Below are 18,607 nucleotides of genomic sequence, written 5' to 3'. Positions count from 1 at the left end.
AAATGTAATAAAGCAATCCCAATGTTATCCTATTGCACGTATAGGCCTTGCAGTAGTGAAAAAGAATGTAAAGTGTTTTTCACCACCAGGACATGTAAAACTTAAAAGTACATGTCCTACTTTTTACATACACTGCACCCTGTCCTTGGGCTGTCCAGGGCCTACCATAGGATGTCACTTATATGCGTTAAAAAGGAATGTTTGGGCCTGGCAAGAGGGTTAATTTGCTAGTTCGATGTGGCAGTGTAGAACTGCACACACAGGTTCTGCAGTGGCAGACCTGAGACATGTTTAATGGCTACTTTAATAGGTGACTCAATCAGTCTACAGGCCCATTAGTAGCATTTAATTGGCAGGACCTGGATACATATACTGCACATTACTAGGAACCTATAAGTAAATTAAATATGCCAATTGTAGATAAGCCAATGTTACCATGTTTTAAGTAGAGCATATTCACTTTAGCACTAGTTAGCAATGGTAGAGTGCCCAGAGTCGCAAGAACAACAAAACTAATTCAGCAAAAAGGGAAGGAGGAAGGCAAAATGTTTGGGGTTTACCTTGCAGAAAGGGCCAGTTCCAACACTTCTTGAACCAAGGACCACCAGAGTGAGTTCAAAGGCTAGTTGGGTGGCCTTCTGATCAGAGCCTCAGGGACAGAAAAGGTTCCAATGACCTTGAACCCAGCACCTGGCCTTGTTGTGATTCTTACCTCCCAAGTGATGCCACCCCAGTACTGGACCCTTGAAGGCAGGCCTGAAGGTGATCTGCCAGCCCAGTTGTAGTCCTCTGATAAGAACTGACTGAGTGCAATGCATCTCCTCGCAGCAGCATTGGAACCTCCACAGCGCAATACGTCCCGACTCTGGACTTGCATCACAGCTTGCAGTCTCCTTGAAACTGCTGCTTTGTGAGGCCTTTGAATCAGAAACCCCCTGTCGATGGCATCCTCGACGATGACGCCGGACTCCATATCGCAAACTTGCAGCTTCTTCCGAACTGCCGGTGCATTCGATGCAAAACTTTGCACCATAAGCTCCTCCATGACGGAGCCTCAATGACAATGCAGGACTCCACTTTGCAGCCTCACAGCTCCTCTGAATCGCCACTGCGTATTGCATCCTCGATGCAGGATCTCACAACGCTCTGCATACCATGATCTAGGAGTACTTTGTTCCACGTGCCTAACTTGGTCCCTGTATCCAGCCATGCTCCATCAGATAAGCATAGATGGCGGTTTGTGCTTCTAAGCACTTTCACTTAAATCTTTAAAATTTGATATTTCCCGGTTCTACTGATTTCTATCATTTTAGTCTCAAATAATTTACTAAAATGTTCTCTATTTTTCTAAATTGGTGTGGAATTTTTCTCATTTTTGAGTTTTCACTTTATTACTGTTTGAAGCTCTGCATAAATACTTTACACGCTGCCTCTAAGTTAAGCCTGTCTCTTTTGTGCCAAGCTTCCAGAGGGTTAAGCAGATGTACATTTGGGGCTTGCTTGTGTTACTCACTGACAGAGATTGTGGTTGATGCTTGAGAAGGGTTTCGCCTCCATCAATTAGTAACCAAATATGATATCCAACACTGATAAGTATGTTAATTGAAAATGTAAAGTTTAAAGCTAATACTTTAACTGGGCCTCAAGTTAAAGAGATCCACACCGAGACCAAATTAGCCCATTGACTTGCACCACTACCATCTACTATCTACAATTAGATATTTATTTTGAATAGATTTAATCTGAGAAACACATATTTATTTTGATTACTAAACTCAAGGCTCTTATTAGTCTGTTAACCTTTTCAGTCCTGGACATTTGTTTTACCCTGGGTTGGTATTCTTTGATACATTCTGAATGTTTTAATACCTTTGTATGAACATTTCATTATTTGTCTTGAACTGTTTTGACTTTTCTTGCTGTTTCTTGAAGTCTCCATCATCTTCGCTAATCCCTCAGCTCTGCTAAACAATTGTTGAGTTAGTGGTAGACATATTTTCATTCATGTTTCCAAATGTGCTGAACTGTGACAATCAGATATGATTGCATGCTACAAACATACACTCCCTTCCGCTTCTACTATTCCGTGTCTTTCCAGGATGTGCCACACAATTCTTAAATAATTTTGAAAATGAGTGTAAACCAATACCAATAGAAATTAAAATGAGTGATTTTTTAATCATGATACAGATCATATTTCTCAAGATACCTACTTTCCCCACAAACTTTCCAACGATATCATAATCTCTAAAATGTAAGGTATCTTTTAATCCCATTTACGGCAATATTGCACCGGCAACTCAGAATACAACTAGATAAAAAGTATTCCAAATAAAAAATCAATACTATTACAATTTCAGCTGCTATACATTTTCTGGGTACTTTCTAGAAACACATTTCGTCCGCATTTTACCAAAATAGTACCAGTTCATAACACTATCTTATCAACATTTATTCTTTGTAAGATGGAAGGAGATATTCTATATTTAAATTATGCCACAAATTGAGATTGCTTTTGCTATTAAACAACAAAGGCAGGCTGCATCAATAAATAAAAGTATACATAACACGGTTCCTGCAAGCTGACCCCCTTCTTCAATGTTTTTGCTCAAAACAACAGTAAGACATTTACTATATTTTAAGATGCAGTGGGGTTGTGACTTATAAGGGCAAGATGTTCACTTTAAAACTAGCGTGCAGCCATGCGTAACGCCTCAGTTTCTTGGCTCTCTTAAAACCAGCAGTTTTATTCAATCTGTCTAGTGCGATGAATTTGGCCAGTGTCAGCATTACTCTCCAAACAGCAATTTCCAACTCGTCTTGAAATGCCACCATCGCTGCCGCTAACCTACGGACCTAATAGAAAAGTCACCCTTAACCTTCGATTAGCATATTGTGATGGAACTTTTCGGGTGATTATGTTTTACAAAAGACAAACGTTTAGGAGAACATCTAAAGTACATCATTATCTCAAACTAAAGTCGTTTTTTTGTGTGAAACTGAATGTCGGGTGCGGCTTGTGTGATCACACAATTATTTGCTTAATTCTCTCCTCAAAGCAATGCCCACTGAGGGCTGAGCACTTAATTTCCCTGTACAGGCTTTCTTTGCTTTTCGAAAAACGTCAACCCCTCTATCAAAAATACAACCATATTTGCACGAATACTGGTGTCTGGATTACTCGTATTAAACGTTTTATAGGATAAACACATGTATAGATCATGTGTGTTTCCTGTGGCAGTAAATGCACCTATAGATTAAGGGCTTTATCAAACTACAGGTAAATGGATGCTTAAATTATTCACAACTACTGAAACTCCTCTGGGTAAAGCTACATTCCATTGATTTTGATAGTATATGCTATTCCATAAGGGAACCAATGTGAAAATTAGCCCTAGCCAAACATCAGCAGGGAATCCTTTATAGGACTGAAGCCACTTCAAGCCTCTTCCCCTTTAAAGTGGAATACAAGCAACATAGCGGATGCAATATAAAAAGTGCCACAGGAGTGATGGGTGTCAGCACCCACTTTCCACGACACATGGGACTTTGATATTACGGAAGGGGCTCCAGACAGATGTGCAGCCCCTTCTGTAATACTAAATGCACCCGCACTATCTCACGGCTCATGGTCCCCTGCAAATGATAAATACTTTGCATCTGCACAAGCGCCAGGTTATATATGAGGATGCAGAAGCAAAGGAACTGTCAAGGGGGTACTGACTAGAGGTAGCACACAAAAGGCAAAACCTTCGAAGCAATGGCGGCTGCTCGGGATCCGAAGCGGTATGGCAGCGGGGTAAGGGGTACAAAAATAAACACAGACAAAATAAAAAAAATTTAAACTTACCTGTTCCTGTGGTGGCCACATTTCTCCTCTCCCGATCCTGTTTCCGGTCTTGGGCTGGTCACGATGCGCAGGCTCCCAGATGCCAATTCCTGACGCTTATCTCATGAGAGAAGCGCTGGGATTGGTCTGAGCGCTCTAGTTCAACGCCCAGACAGGGATTGGGAGCATGTGACTGTTCTCCACCTGGCTGTACAATACAGCAGGGTGGAGAAAAGCTAAGTGACCATGATGGTTTGGCCTGCCTAAGACGGCCAGCCAAACCATCATGTTCACTTAGCAGTGCCCATCACCCCTCCACCCCACTGTTGTTGCACATATGGTGCATGGACCTGCCCTATTATGTGCTCGCTGCCAGCCCCAAGTAAGAAGAAAAATATAATTATAATAACATTGGTTTCTTAATAATCTATTTTTCAAGTGTTAAACTCTGCTGCCACCCAGTGGGGCAACACTCCTCCGCCATAATGGTGGAGCCACCCCTGCTTCAAAGTTGCAAGAAGGAATCTTGTGAACCCTCTGCAGGTTGATTCAGTCACTTACTGCCCCCACCTGATTGCCACCTGCAAAGTGAAAGATAGATCAACTGCTTCAAAACCTGGTCTGCTTTTCACTAGTTTGCTGAGGTAGGGCATTTACTAACCGGGCGCACTGATCAGGTTGTAGCTGGTGCACCCATTTAATAATGCACTATGGGTAGGTCAGGACAGTGCATCCTATACATTACGCAGCCAAAGATACCCTGTTGATTCTCATAAATCATGTGCGTGTTGAAATTGCATAACGGAATTAAATAGGGGCCAATGTATGGGCATGTCTTGTTATGCCCCTCCGTCTGACAAATGTAGCATGGGAAAAGATGGTGGATAGAGAGGCTTAAAATAATCTGAGCCACTGAAAAAATATACACAGCTACTAATATTTTTTTTTTGAAATGTCTAGAGTAATGGACCTCAGGGAAGAAATGGGAGATCTATTCAAAATAGCACGGAAAGAACAGCGATGACCAGTATTAACATAAAATACAAGAATATATCTTTTGAAGTAACCATCCACCAACTAGCATTAACTAGCATTAACTGGGATGATTATGTAAGTATATATTTATCTAAGTAATGAGGTTTCTCATTTCGAAATATGGACATTAATGGTTGAATTGCTTCACAGAATGCAATATCTGGCTTTGTAATATGGATGGTTTCAGCCACTCTGAAGGGAATTAGGGGCATATGTACAAGCCCCTATGCCATGGGATCTTCACTGTTTGTAACAATCCTGTGGTGATAGGGACTTAGCCTTATTTTCAAGGCAGTGTTATGCCACTAAACATGGTTAATGCTGCCTTGTAAGTAAGGCCCTCTTTTCCGCTATGCCTATACAAGGGAGGCGTAAATAGGAGGTGTTAGATCTGGGGGTCTCTAGTTCGCTGAGGTAGGTACCAATGTCCAAATAGTGACCCTTGCTTCTAGTCAGGGTAAGGAGGATACACTCTTTGGATAACCACCACTCCATCTTTTGGTAGCTTGGCACGAGCAGACCGGCTTATCAAAGGCAATGTGTAAAGTATTTGTACCAACACTAACAGTAACACAGTGAAAACACCACAAATGGGCTCCACACCAGTTTAGAAAAATAAAGAATTTTATCTAGTCTACACAGGACCAAAACGACAAAAATCCAACATACACTGTTCCACAATAAGACTTTAAAAAGAGTTGAAGGATTTGTACCAAAATAATCCACACTTGCGTCACTTTTAGCCCAAAGTACCTGTAGATGCAACAAAAGTTCCAAACGGCAGCTGCAGCATCAGAAAACAAGCAATGCGTCACTCTTGAGACCCTGGGGAGGCGATGCGACAACTCCGCTGCACGCAGCGGGCGGGTTGCATCGAATCCGGTCTGTATGGGGGGGCGATGCAATACCTTGTATGTGTGTTGATCCTCTTCTATCGCGGCCCGTTGATGCGTTAGTGTTGGACTCTGTGACAATGTTCGCAGCAATGGGATGCATTCTGCAGGCAAGCGGTGCGCCAGGTCTCGCAGCGTCAAAAGGTTCTGCGATGATCTTCGCAGCGACAGGAATCTTCTCGCACTGTCAACAATGCGTTCCGCAAGCTAGAGATGCATGGCAATTGCAGATATTCGCCTCTTCTTCTTTTCCAGCTCCCCAAATAGCAGGGAAACAACCTCCAGAGGCCCCACAAGTGGATCAAGCACTCTAGGCAGGTCAAAACTCTCACAGCAGAGTTCAGGGGGGAAGCTGGGGGTGAAGTCCTTTTGTTCCTGGGACTTCTTAACAGGAGGCCGGCTCTCCTCAGGCCCTTGGAGATCTTTTCAAGCAGGGGACACAGCAACAGCAAAGTCCTTCCCCTCTCCTTGGCAGAATAGCAACTGCAGGTCAGCCTATAGAGCAGGTCAGTCCTTCCTCTTCAGTCTTCCAGCTTTTCTCCTTGGCAGAGGTTCCTTCTATATTCCAGGATGATCTTAAGTTCACGGGTCTGGGTCCCCATTTTTATACCAATATTCTACTTGTTCTCTGAAGGCAGAGAGTCCAAACCAGTTCTGGTCAGTCCTGGAGCACTCTGAGTACATGACTCCTTCTTTCCTTTCACAGTGTAGGCCAGGGACATTAGACGCACCACAGAAGGTGGAGCCAGCTTATGGAAGGCAGGCACAGCCCTATTCAGGTCCCAGGTGCAACTCCTCCCACCACTCTACATGCAGATAGCTCTATTCAGCCCGGTGCTGACTCACCCTGCCTCCTGGAATCCCCCAGCCCCAGTCACTCAAACTCCAGACAAGGAATACGCAACCTAGCAGAGGCAGGCTTGGATTGAAAGGCAAGAAAATACCTGCTTTTTAAAAGTGGTATTTTCAAACACGGAATGTTAAAACCAACTTCTCTAAATCATGTATTTTATCATTCTGAGTTCAGGCATACTAAACTCGAATTTCTATCATGTTCCCTGGGTCTGTTAGGATTATAAGATGTTATAATCAACCTGCCAATTCTGGCCTATGGGGAAAAGGTAGCCTTCCAATAGTAAAAAACGAAAATGGCTGTAATTCAATATTAGGACATGAGAAATACATCAGGGCATGTCCTACCTTTTACCTAAAATGCACCATGCCCTTGGGCCTACCAAAGGGGTGACTAATATGCAAAAAAGGGAAGGTTTAGGGACTGGCAAGTGGGTGCCCAGTCAACATGGCAGTTAGCAACTGAACATAGGAACTGCGGTGGCAGGCCTGAGACACCATTTTAGGGCTACTCCTGTGGGTAGCACAATTAGTGCTGCAGGCCCACCAGTAGCATTTGAATCACCAGCCCAGGCACACTCAGTGCACTTTATTAGGGAGCTACTGGTAAAACAAATATGCCAATCATGGATAACCAATCACAATAACAATTTATACAGAGAGCATATGCACTTTAGCACTGATCAGCAGTGGTAAAGTTCCCAGAGTCCTATAGCCAACAACCACAGGTCAGGAAAAATAAAGGAGGAAGAAGCAAAAAGTTTGGGGCTAACCCTGCAAAAAGGGCCATTTCCAACATGAGGCAGTGCCAGAATTAAGACCAGGGAAAACCTGGTCTTAGTGTGGCGAAGCGAGGAGAAATGTTTAATTTGTCCTCGTTTTTGCAGTTTTTATGTGTTCAGCGTTGTGCAGAACACATGATAACAGCAAAAGGCCAATGAACATTTATGTACAGGAAGGTCCCCCTTCCTGCACATAAACAATAATTAAAAAAAAATGCAGATTTGTAACTTCTGTGTGTGCTGCATTAAGCAGCACACTTAGAAGTTACAAAACATATTTTAAGATTGTTTATGTGCAGGAAGGAGGAACTTCCCGTACATAAACAATCTTCTCCTGCACACAGACACCCCTGAACTATGGTGCAAGGGTGACTGCGTTGGCGCTAAGCTGTTAAACTTAGATCCAGCGCAGGGGGGAACGCAGGGCTGCACCATATTCTTCCAAATATGGTGCAGCCCTGCATTTCAGAAGAGGCGGAGCATCTCATTAACACCCGGAGGCTACTGACATGCTCTGCCACTTCCCTTGTACATATGCCCCTTAGTTTCAGTCAATAGATCATTTGTGGATAACCTAATGACATGCACTCCTTTGGGAATGTTGTTAGATAGGGTTCTGGGAGGGTAGTGTTAATGGGTCATAGGAGTTATTAGGATTCAGGGAGGAGTAGCTTCAAGTGTTAGTTCTGGGTTTTACAATTCAGGGATATGAAGTGTTTAAAGGTACTGCTTGTTATTAGAGCAAAGAAGATGTCAGCATTTTTGTAATGGTCAGAGGTACTAACGGTGACCACATTATTACCAGGACAATTTCAATTGAAGTTTAATGTAGTTGGCATTTTAAAGTCGACTTTATTACACATGACTGTATTCTATTTGAAACAACATCTGATAATATATAGACATCATATGCTTTTAATGGTATTCATTTACCCGGGAGTGACTTTGATCAAGGTCATGATATTTTGAGAATGTTACTGTGCTCCACTTGTGTTCCCATTAGTTTTTGGGGAACGTGCATAAAATAGACGTTTTCTTTAGATGCGAATGCAACATGATTTTGTAATTTGTAATTAGAAGCATGGGTTCTTCAATGTATTTGCTTTGCTAACACACTAAAATGTAATTAGTGATATATTGCCTTTTTGGTAGAAAGTATTGCTTCATTATGAAATTTCTTTTCTAGGGCATCCAGTGGCACACCACCTACACAAATCACATTTGTCCAACTTCCATAACAAAAAGCCTCGCCAGTGCTTTTTTTATAGGTTTGACCACCACAGTAAGTCATGTGAGTCGGCGGGATAGCAATTAGAACTAAAAGTGATATGTTGGCAATTCTTTTTTTTTTGTGAATAGGAGACGTCCCTGGTAAGTCATCCTTTCCATAATGAGAGGTATGGCAGTAGTCTACCAGTGCCACATGCAACATTTCTTCAAAAGGGCTTCTTGTTAATTGTATGGGATTCCCTAATGACAGCCATGTCTATGTTACCTGGAGAGCGGGAAAACCTCACAGTGTCCTTGCCCCATTAAAGCAAATACTTAACCCATCCCCAAACACATTTGAGCAAGTGAAGGAGCAGATACATTCTGCTAAGCCTGCTTTGTGGTTCTTTGCTGACATGTATTAGTAGTAGTAGTATTAGAAATGGGAGTCTCTAGTTGACAGAGGTAGGTACCTTTGTCCAAATAGGGACCATTGCTTCTAGTCAGGGTAAGGGGTGTACACACTCTAGATAACTACTGCTCACCCCCTTGGTTGCTTGGCACGAGCAGACAGGCTTATCCCAAGGGCAATGTGTAAAGTATTTGTACCAACACTCACAGTAATACAGTGATACCACCACAAATGGACACCACACCAGTTTAGAAAAATAAAGTATCTTTATCTAAACTTAAAAAAATCCAACTTAAAGTATTAGGAAAAATGACTATCAAAAAGGTTTTAGCAACTGAGTCCATTGAAAACTATGGATGCGTGATTTCTTGCAAAGTACCTGTTGTTGCGACAAAATTCACCAAGCCAAACAGCTGCAGAGATGGGGAGCGTTGAAAAACAAAGAGTCACATCGATTCTTGAGACATTCGTGGATACGAGCCAACAGTCCTGCTGGACACAGGAGAGCAGTGCGTCGGGTCCGATCTGTAGGGGGAAGCGATGCATCGATTCTGAGAAGACTACGATCCGCGGGTGATGTGTCGGCGAACAATGCAGCGGCATCAAATGGCGCTGCATCGATTTCTTCAGCCATAATCCCTCCATGTGTCGATTCTTCCAGCGGAGACAGGCACTACATCGGTTTCAGCAGAGGCGCAGCCGAGCGGTGCAGAGAGATTCTTCTCACACCACGGCGTTACGTGGAAAACACTGTCGCAAGAAGAGCGATGCGTTGATTATCTTGTTGCGTTGCTTTCCGGCTCCCAGTAACAGAAACAATCTCTAGTGACCACACACAGCCACAGAAACTCCTGGCAGGCCAGAATTCCCAGCAAGGAAGTTTAGGGGAGCTGGAGGTGAAGTATTTGTGTTCCTGAGACTTCAAAATAGGAGGCAAGCTCTACTCTAGCCTTTGGAGACTTTCCTCAAGCATGGGACACAGGACACAGCAAAGTCTTACTCCTTTCTTTGGCAGAAACAGCAACTGCAGGCCAACCCCAGACCCACAGCTAGGGCAGTACTTCTCCTCGGTTTCTCCAGCTCTTCTCCTTGGCAAAGGTTCCTCTTGATTCCAGAAGTAGTCTACAGTTAAGGGGTTTTAGGTCTAATACTTATATCCCAAAATGTCTTTGTTCTCTTTGTGCAAGGGTCTCTGAGGCCAGTCCACACACGTTCTGTGTTCTCTCGTGCACTGCCAGGCAGGAGGTGCAGACAGCATTGTGTAAGACAGACAGGCCCTATTCAGGTGCAAGGGAAATCTCCTCCCACCACTCTAAATGCAGACCGGGCCTATTCAGGTGCTAGTGAGAACTCCTCTCCCTACTCTGAATGCAGGCCAGGTCCAGTCAGCCTAGCCCTGACTCATTCAGGAAAGGCAGGACAAACATCACCCCCCAGTGGCTGTCTCAGAGAATGCAGCTCCCCAGCCCCTGTAACTTCAAAACCAGACAGTCAATACACAGACAAGCAGAGGCGCACAGAATGGTTAAACAAGAAAATGCCTACTTTCTAAAAGTGGCTTTTTCAAACACACAATTTAAAAACCATCGAATGTGTTATTAAATTCTGAGTTCAGAGATCCTAAACTTTATTTTTCTATCTTATCCCTAGGGGAAGATATGCTTGTAAAATGTTACAAAGCATTCCCCATTCTGTCCTATGGGGCAAGACAGCCTTTCAATAGTGAAATGAAATTGCCAGTATTTCACTATCAAGACATGTAACACACATCAGTACATGTCCTATCTTTCACATACACTGCACCCTACCAAAGGGGTGTCCTGGATGTATGAAAAGGGAGAGTTAGGGTTTGTCAAGTTGGTGCACTTGCCAAGTCGACATGACAGTTAGCAAACTGTGCACAGTCACTCCAGTGGCAGGCCTGAGACATTTTTTCAGGGCTACTCATGTGGGTGACACAATCAGTGCTGCAGGCTCACTAGTAATATTTGATTTACCAGCCCCGGTACACTTAGTGCACTTTACTTTTGACTGACCAGTAAGTCAAATATGCCAATCATGGATAACCAGTCAAGTTCACAATTTACACAGAGAGCATATGCACTTCAGCACTGATTAGCAGTGGTAAAGGGCACAGAGTCCTAAAACCAACAACAGGATAGGAAAAAATAGGAGGAAGATGCAAAACGTTTGGGGATAACCCTGCAAAAAGGGTCAAGTCCAACAAGTAGTTAATACAATGGTTCTAACCATTTAACAATATCCGGGCAGCTTCATTGCACCATAAAACATGATTAAGATTATTACACAATTGTTTACTATCGTTTTGCCATGGTCCTTTTCAGCCTGTTTTAGATTGGACGATGTACTTTCATTTGTAAAATACTTTCATAGAAAATAGCCATTACTGTCCATTCATACAGAAATTTGATCTGTGCAAATCACGTTAGATAATTAATTATTGATATGTGTTCTATGTGAAACCTTTTACATCGTACTGTAACTAATAATAATAACAATATCCTATTTTCTTATCCTAAAAATTACTACACTTCTGCTATTTCTAAGCATTGTAAATTACAAAGATCACTATTCTCAAATTTATGATACCAATTTATCCACCTCCATAGAAAGGAAGGCTGAGTCTGCTTTGCCAGGATTCAAGTGCATTGATGTATATGTTATTTTAAAATCACAAACCTAGCCAGAAGGCAGCAGAGCACTGCTAATGGTCAAAGCCAGGCTTAGAGTCAGTGAGTACTAGAAGAGGTAGCAAAGTTGTGAAAGGTTAATACATTGTGATATAGTGTTCTTTAACCCCTACCGCGCTACCGCGTTTTCCCGCTGTGCGCTGAAATTTAAAAAATGGCTTGTTTATGACAAAGCCAGCTCGTCATCCGCGTAGCGCAGGTAACGCCCATGACGAGCTGGCTTTGTCATTAGCGCTGAAGGGGTTAAAGAGGTGATTCTTCAAGTCTTTCCTAAATTAGAGCAAACTTTGGGTGTTCTGTGATGTTGTTGCACATCCTAGGGGGTAGATTTATGAAATTGTCACGCAGTGCAGAAAGTCACCTTGCTGTGCTACACTGTATGACAGGGAAAGGGCAGAAATCAACCATATTTAAATCACTACAGCAAATTCCTATCTTTTCCATTGCACTGGTGCCCTTTTGGCAGCCTAACCCTAATGCAGGCATCCTTCAACCATGGGGCAAGGGTGTCTCCATTGCATACACGTTTGTTTTTGTGCATTAAGGGGTGACTTCCTGCACAAAAACAATCTTGAGAGGCTTAGTGCTCATACTGCAGCACACATAGGAAGAGGAAGTAACCATGAGAAATAAAGCTATTTCTCCTTGTTACACCTCTCCTGGGAAGGCGTATCATGTTGGCGTATTCCCAGGTTTACCAATTCTGATAAATCTAGGAGTGTGTCAAAATCCATGGAAGTTACATGGGAACACCCATGCAACACCCATGGAATGCCTCCCCGGGGCAGAGTATAGTAATGCAGTGATTTGTGCTGCATTGCTTAGCTCCGGATTTATAGAGCCGCTCAAGTGGCCTTGCGTGGCTTCATCAATCTCAATAAAGGTTTGCGTTATATATGGAACATGTTGCGTGGTGTTAACGCGAAGCAACCCAGGTCCTAAATATACCCCTATGTCTATAGATGGAAGTCCTGTTTTAAATGTTTTTTTTCACTTCTAAGTCTGCAGTCTGAATGTATCGTGGCTGCAGGTGTGCTGAGAAACACCAGAGATAGTGAGCTTGTCTGCAGGATAAGTTGTGGTGATGGTTGTCATGGCTTTGTGAATGATGCAGCTGGTTTTGAAGATGGTGTGGGCTGATGAGAGAAGTCAATGGAGTACCATCATATTGACACATGATATCCGGCACACCATGGTAAGCGTTTAGCTCAATGAGCCTTTCTCTTGACATAGCACTGATTAAATCTGAAAGATGATAGTGTCAAATGTACAAAGTTTTTTGTCTGTTGCTTTTGTGACCACAAAATAGTCTTTTCTCATGTATCAAGCCCTATTTTGAGATTCGGTAACTTATTACTGAAATGGAAAATGGGTTTGTGATTCAGTATTAGGAAGGGGCATGTTAAGGCATACCTTCCTAACAGCGACTCGAAAAGGTTTGTATGAATGTTTTGTGACCAGAACGCGGTTGCAAAGCATTTGCATTTCACCACCAACTTCAATTTCGATGTACCTCATTCACAAAGGGGAAGGGGTTCTCTTCCCCTTTGTGAATGTATGCAAAACCGTTTTTAAGTGCAGGCAGTAGTCTTTGTGAATGTATGCAAAAACTTTACGGACCACTACCTACTCTTAAAAAATTAAAAGAATCCATTTCATTTTTGTTTTTTAAGCGCATCTGGTCATAAAAAATAACTTGGCTTTGTTTAAAAGCAAACACAGACATGGTGGTCTGCCATCCCTAGCAGGCCACCATCCCTGTGTTTTTTAGCATTTCCCAATGGGTTTCAAATGTCAACCTTCCTTATGAATATTAATGAGGTAGATCAATTGTGACACACTGTAAATTGCAAACAGTGTTAAACACACTGAAGTACATAGCTGTTTGTGATTTCCTAATAGCGAACCGCAATCATTCGCTAGTAGGAAATTGTAAACCGGAATCTTTGTACATGTGGCCCATAGTTGTTTGTTCAAAGATAAAATTATATATGGATGTAAAAAGAAAGAAGCTTTTTTAATGTAAATTTGTATTTATTTTAGCAATGGAAGTTCTTCCCTGATAAAAATGCATTTTCAGGAGCCTTACAAGAGCAATAGCCTGCCATGCAAGAAAAAAACGTTTCCAATAAAAAAAACAGAGGAATGTTCTCCTCTGTGGTAGAATACAAATCAGCTTTATTACTGATTTCTCCTTCAACATTTGGGCCACAAGAATAATTTATTTCAATACAACAGTTTTTAGATTTAATATATCAAAAAGAGCAGTACATGGCTGATTTTATTTATTGAAATCTCTCAGATCACAAGCTTGGACCTGGAGAGAAGAATAATAAGAAATGGCTTATCACATTAAAACCCATTATCAATTCAGTTAAGCAGACTTATGAAATAGCACATTTTAAATTCTTAGATCCAATGTAGTTAGGAAAAAACGATATTCACAAGAAATCACTTAAAAGTAACAATAAGCATGCTTGAAGATAAACATAATAGATTATGTTTCCACGTTTAAACATTGTTATAAATAAAACCTTATAGATTTCAAATACAAGAATGTTTCTTTTGAATTGCAATTTTAAAATGAACCAAAACCTATGTTCTAAATTAGAGAAATGTAATGATCTAAGAGGCATATTATCAAGAACGGCGATAAAATTATTGACGCTTTAGCGGCAGGAAACTGCCACTAAAACGGCAATAATGAGCTTGATAATATGTCCTTCTGAATTCCTATAGCAGCCCAGGTTCTGGTGTTAACCTGGGCTGCTATGGGAATTCACAAGGGCATATTATCAAGCCCATTATCATCGTTTTAGCGGCAGTTTCCTGCCGCTAAATGGCGATAATTTTATCGCAGTTCTTGATAATATAATCCTATATTGTTTCTACTCATGGCATCACATTTATTCATGATAAATCTGCTATAATAAGCACAAATTAATCATTTAAATAATTACCTTGGACATGAATAAATATGCAGTCATTTGTGGGGAGTACATTATTGCTAATTTTATCTTCAGCTATTAGTGAATAAAGAATCCTAAAGTTATAATTGCAACTTTGAAAGAAATGTGATAATATTTGGTTTACATAAAGTTGCAAACATTTTGGAAATCTATGGTAATCCAACATGCACTACTGATTTGTCCAGAAATGAAATGTTTGTGGGCAGTTACAAATGAAAAAGCACAGTAGGCCCAAACTAGATGAAATGTGCTAAAATTGTGTCTGACGTGTTAATACAGCTGCAAGTTGTTTGGCATGTGGTTTAGAGTTATAGGGGCATATTATCATCAGGCAGCGATAATTATCGCTAAGCCCGCTTAGCGCGATTTTAAATATCGCTGGATTACATCGCCGAGTTAGCGCGTTATCATCAACGCTTAACTCCGAAGCGATGAAAAATCCAGCGATAGCGGCGAAATGCCTGAATATCGCTGGAAATCCAGCAATAAAAAAGAAGCGATAGGGAAATCGTTGATAATAAGCCATGGTGGACTTATCCTGACAATCCACCTGCCATTGACAAGATGGCTAAGTCAGGTTTTAATCAGGCATTAAAAACCTGCGTTCATCGTGGTTTAACGCGTATTGTGTTATCTCAGGACAGCATTGGTAATACAGCGAAGTGCTGTTAGCGACTTTTTACATTTTATTTTGGTTAGGAACACCTACCTTGCATGTCATTAGCGGTAAATATCGCTGACATGCAAGGCAATAGAAAAAGTGACAGCCAACGCCTGGAAGCATGCGCTAATGCATGTTAGAGCAGGCTTGATAATAGGGCGATAAAAATATTGACGCTTTTTCGGCAAAAAGTGCCTTAAAAGTGGCAATACGGCCCTTGATAGTATGCCCCATAGTGTCCTGCAAATTCGTCAAGCACCGCTCGTTTCAGTACAAGATCGTGCGGTGCACTCTTGGTCGTGCAATGAGATGTTTTGCCGGTAAGCTCTCAGAAACTGGTGTAGGCAATTTTCCAGATTGATCCCCTGACCGACTCCAATTCGCAGGGCTTTGTTCAGTGTCCTCAAAACCGTTCTACATCGCCGTTTGTTTGTGGCCACTGCGGCGTTATCTTCCGATGCTTTACACCATACTGCTCTAGAAATTCATGAAACTCCTGCCCCTGGAATGGCGGCCCGTTGTCCATTCGAAGTTCCCCCGGCAGCTCTAGCAAGGCAAAAGTCTTTTCCAGGGCCGGTTGCAGGTGTTCAAAAGCTGTTGATGACACTAACTCCACTACAGGGAATTTAGAATGGCTGTCCACCAACAATGAAGCAAATAAATCCAGATGAAATACATTGGAAATTGGAGTAGATGTCACAAGTTTGTTTAAAATTGGGATAACTGAAGGTTAAGAAACAGTAAAAACTGAAACGCAAAGCTGTGCACCTGGCGTCGGAGTAAAACGCTGCTCCGCATTTTGTTTGATTGTCCACCAACACCGCCATTTGTCTGCCGTCTGGGAAGCTCCCAAAGTCCAAGCTTACTCGCTCCCACGGCGACATGCAGGGACCATCCGTGATGATAGGTGCTTCTGGGGGGCCAGCCCCAGTTATGATACGTTATGTTATGTTATTTATTCTTTTGTATAGCGCAACGGTTACTCAAAAAGAGTGTCCCGGCGCTTCAGGTAAGGAGAATTAATTCAGAGTAACATAACACAGTTAAAAAAGTAGAAAGCAAACAGACAAAAAAAAGAGGGACTGCTAGGGAACCTACTGAGTAAACAGCCAAGTTTTAAGACCTCTTCTAAAATCAAGGAGAGTAGTGGCCCCCCGAAGTGGGAGCGGAAGCGAATTCCACATCTGTGGAGCCAACAGACTGAAAGATCGGCCGCCCAGGCGAGCTCTCTTAACACGAGGGACACGAGGGACAGCCGCCAAAAGTAGAGATTCAGACCTCAGCGAGCGAGCCGGGTGGTAAAAGGCCAGCCTCTTTTGGAGATGTTTTGCTCCCACGGCATGGAGCGCCTTATAGGCCAAAGTCATTGCCTTAAAGGCGATCCGTTTGCGGGTGGGTAGCCAGTGCAGCGTCACCAATAGCCCGGTGACGCTGGCGCGTCTATTTAGACCAAAGATGGCCCTGGCCGCCGCATTCTGCGCAACTTGAAGCCGCTGCAACAGGTACTCTGGTAGGCCCAGGTAAAGAATGTTGGCATAATCCAACCTGGAGCCTATCAGAGCCTGCACAGTCAGCCTCCTGTGCTCCTCTGACAAGAGAGGCAAAAACCTCCGCAACATTTTTAAAAGGCCGAAGCAGGTGCCGGTCACCCCCAGGATCTGGGCGTCCATCTTAACCCCCAGGTTTTTAGCCATGGGGGAAGAACCGGACGGAGGGAACATGTCGATGGGCCACCAGGCCTGCCAGCTAGGCTCCATATCGCACCCGAAGAAGAGTACCTCAGATTTGTCGGAATTGCACTTGAGGCTGTTCAGTTGGAACCATGTGAACAACGCCCCAAGGCAATTCCGGATACTCTCCCCGTCAAAGTCAGCCCCTCTCTCACAAGAGAAGAGGAGCTGGGTGTCGTCGGCATACGACACGATCCGGGCACCAAATGACTCCGCCACCGCCGCCAAAGGGGTCATAAAGATGTTAAAAAGGGTCGGGCCCAATATAGAGCCCTGAGGGACCCCGACTCCCAAAGGCGGCATCACAGCGGTGTCAGGTGATGTCCAGACCGTTTGCCGGCGGCCGGCTAGAAAAGACGAAAACCATCTGAGCACCGTCCCCCGAAGACCAATCTCAAAGAGTCTTGCAAGCAGGCCATCATGGGGGACGGTGTCAAAAGCCGCCGACAAATCCAACAACACCAGCATGACTTTGCCCCCGGTATCCAGCACCCCTTTGATGGTTTCAGAAACCTCAAGGAGTGCGGTCTCGGTGCTACGATTTGAACGGAAGCCCGACTGGGAGTCATGTAAGATCTCATGGGACTCCAGAAAATTGGAGAGCACCGACTGAACGTGCTTCTCCAAGATTTTTACAAGAGCCGGCAGCAGCGAAATTGGCCTGTAATTAGCTGGAACCTTCGGGTCCAGCCCCTGCTTTTTAAGCAGCAGGATGACCATTGCCTGCTTCCACACTGGCGGAACCACTCCCTGACTCAACGAAAGGTTGAGAAGAGGGTGCGCCAGTGGGTTGACCACCTCCGCCAATTTACACGCCTGGCACTTCCTCACTTTGTCTTCCACGAGTCTGTACATCCCTGGGAACCATACCTTTGTCCTCAGTCATGCTTTGGTCTTCTCCATTCCCTGGTGCCCTTGGTGTGCTAAGTCGATTGTGCGGTCACAGAGGGCAGACGATATCACTATCCTTGGTCCTCACAGGATAATGCCATCCCACTCCGCACTAGTTCCCCTCGACATCTCCACACACTTTCCCAGTATTCCTTGTCTTCAGCAGACCTTCGGTTGTTCCCGCTGAGGAACCACTTCCACTGGTGATCATGCAATGTGCGGGCAACGGCCTGTAAATATCCATCTTCTTGCGACGCCTTCCTGATGTCCTCCAGTCGCAAAGCCTGGGGTCGAGCTTCTTCCAGCAACAGTTTCACAAAGCCTTCGGCGCCGTCATCTACTTATGACCCTTTAACTCTGCTCGGATCGGGTGACGTGACGAATAGTCGGCAGGGTTACTCGCTCCTGGATGATACACCACCTCAAGCTGGTACTGCTGGATCTGAACAGCTCACCTCTCAATCCGCAGGGGCCCATTCCTCGCTGTTCCCGCAAATAGGGGTACCAGTGGCTTGTGGTCCATCACTACGGTGAATTAATGCCCACACAGATATATATGAAAATGTTGACATGCCAAGTGGATGGCCAGGGCCTCTCTCTCAATCTGCGCATATCGGGTTCCCACCCATATGA

The sequence above is a fragment of the Lissotriton helveticus genome, chromosome 10, assembly GCF_964261635.1.
Source record: "Lissotriton helveticus chromosome 10, aLisHel1.1, whole genome shotgun sequence".
Lineage (NCBI taxonomy): Eukaryota > Metazoa > Chordata > Amphibia > Caudata > Salamandridae > Lissotriton > Lissotriton helveticus.
The sequence above is the reverse complement of the archived record's forward strand: the minus strand, read 5'-3'. Positions refer to the sequence as shown.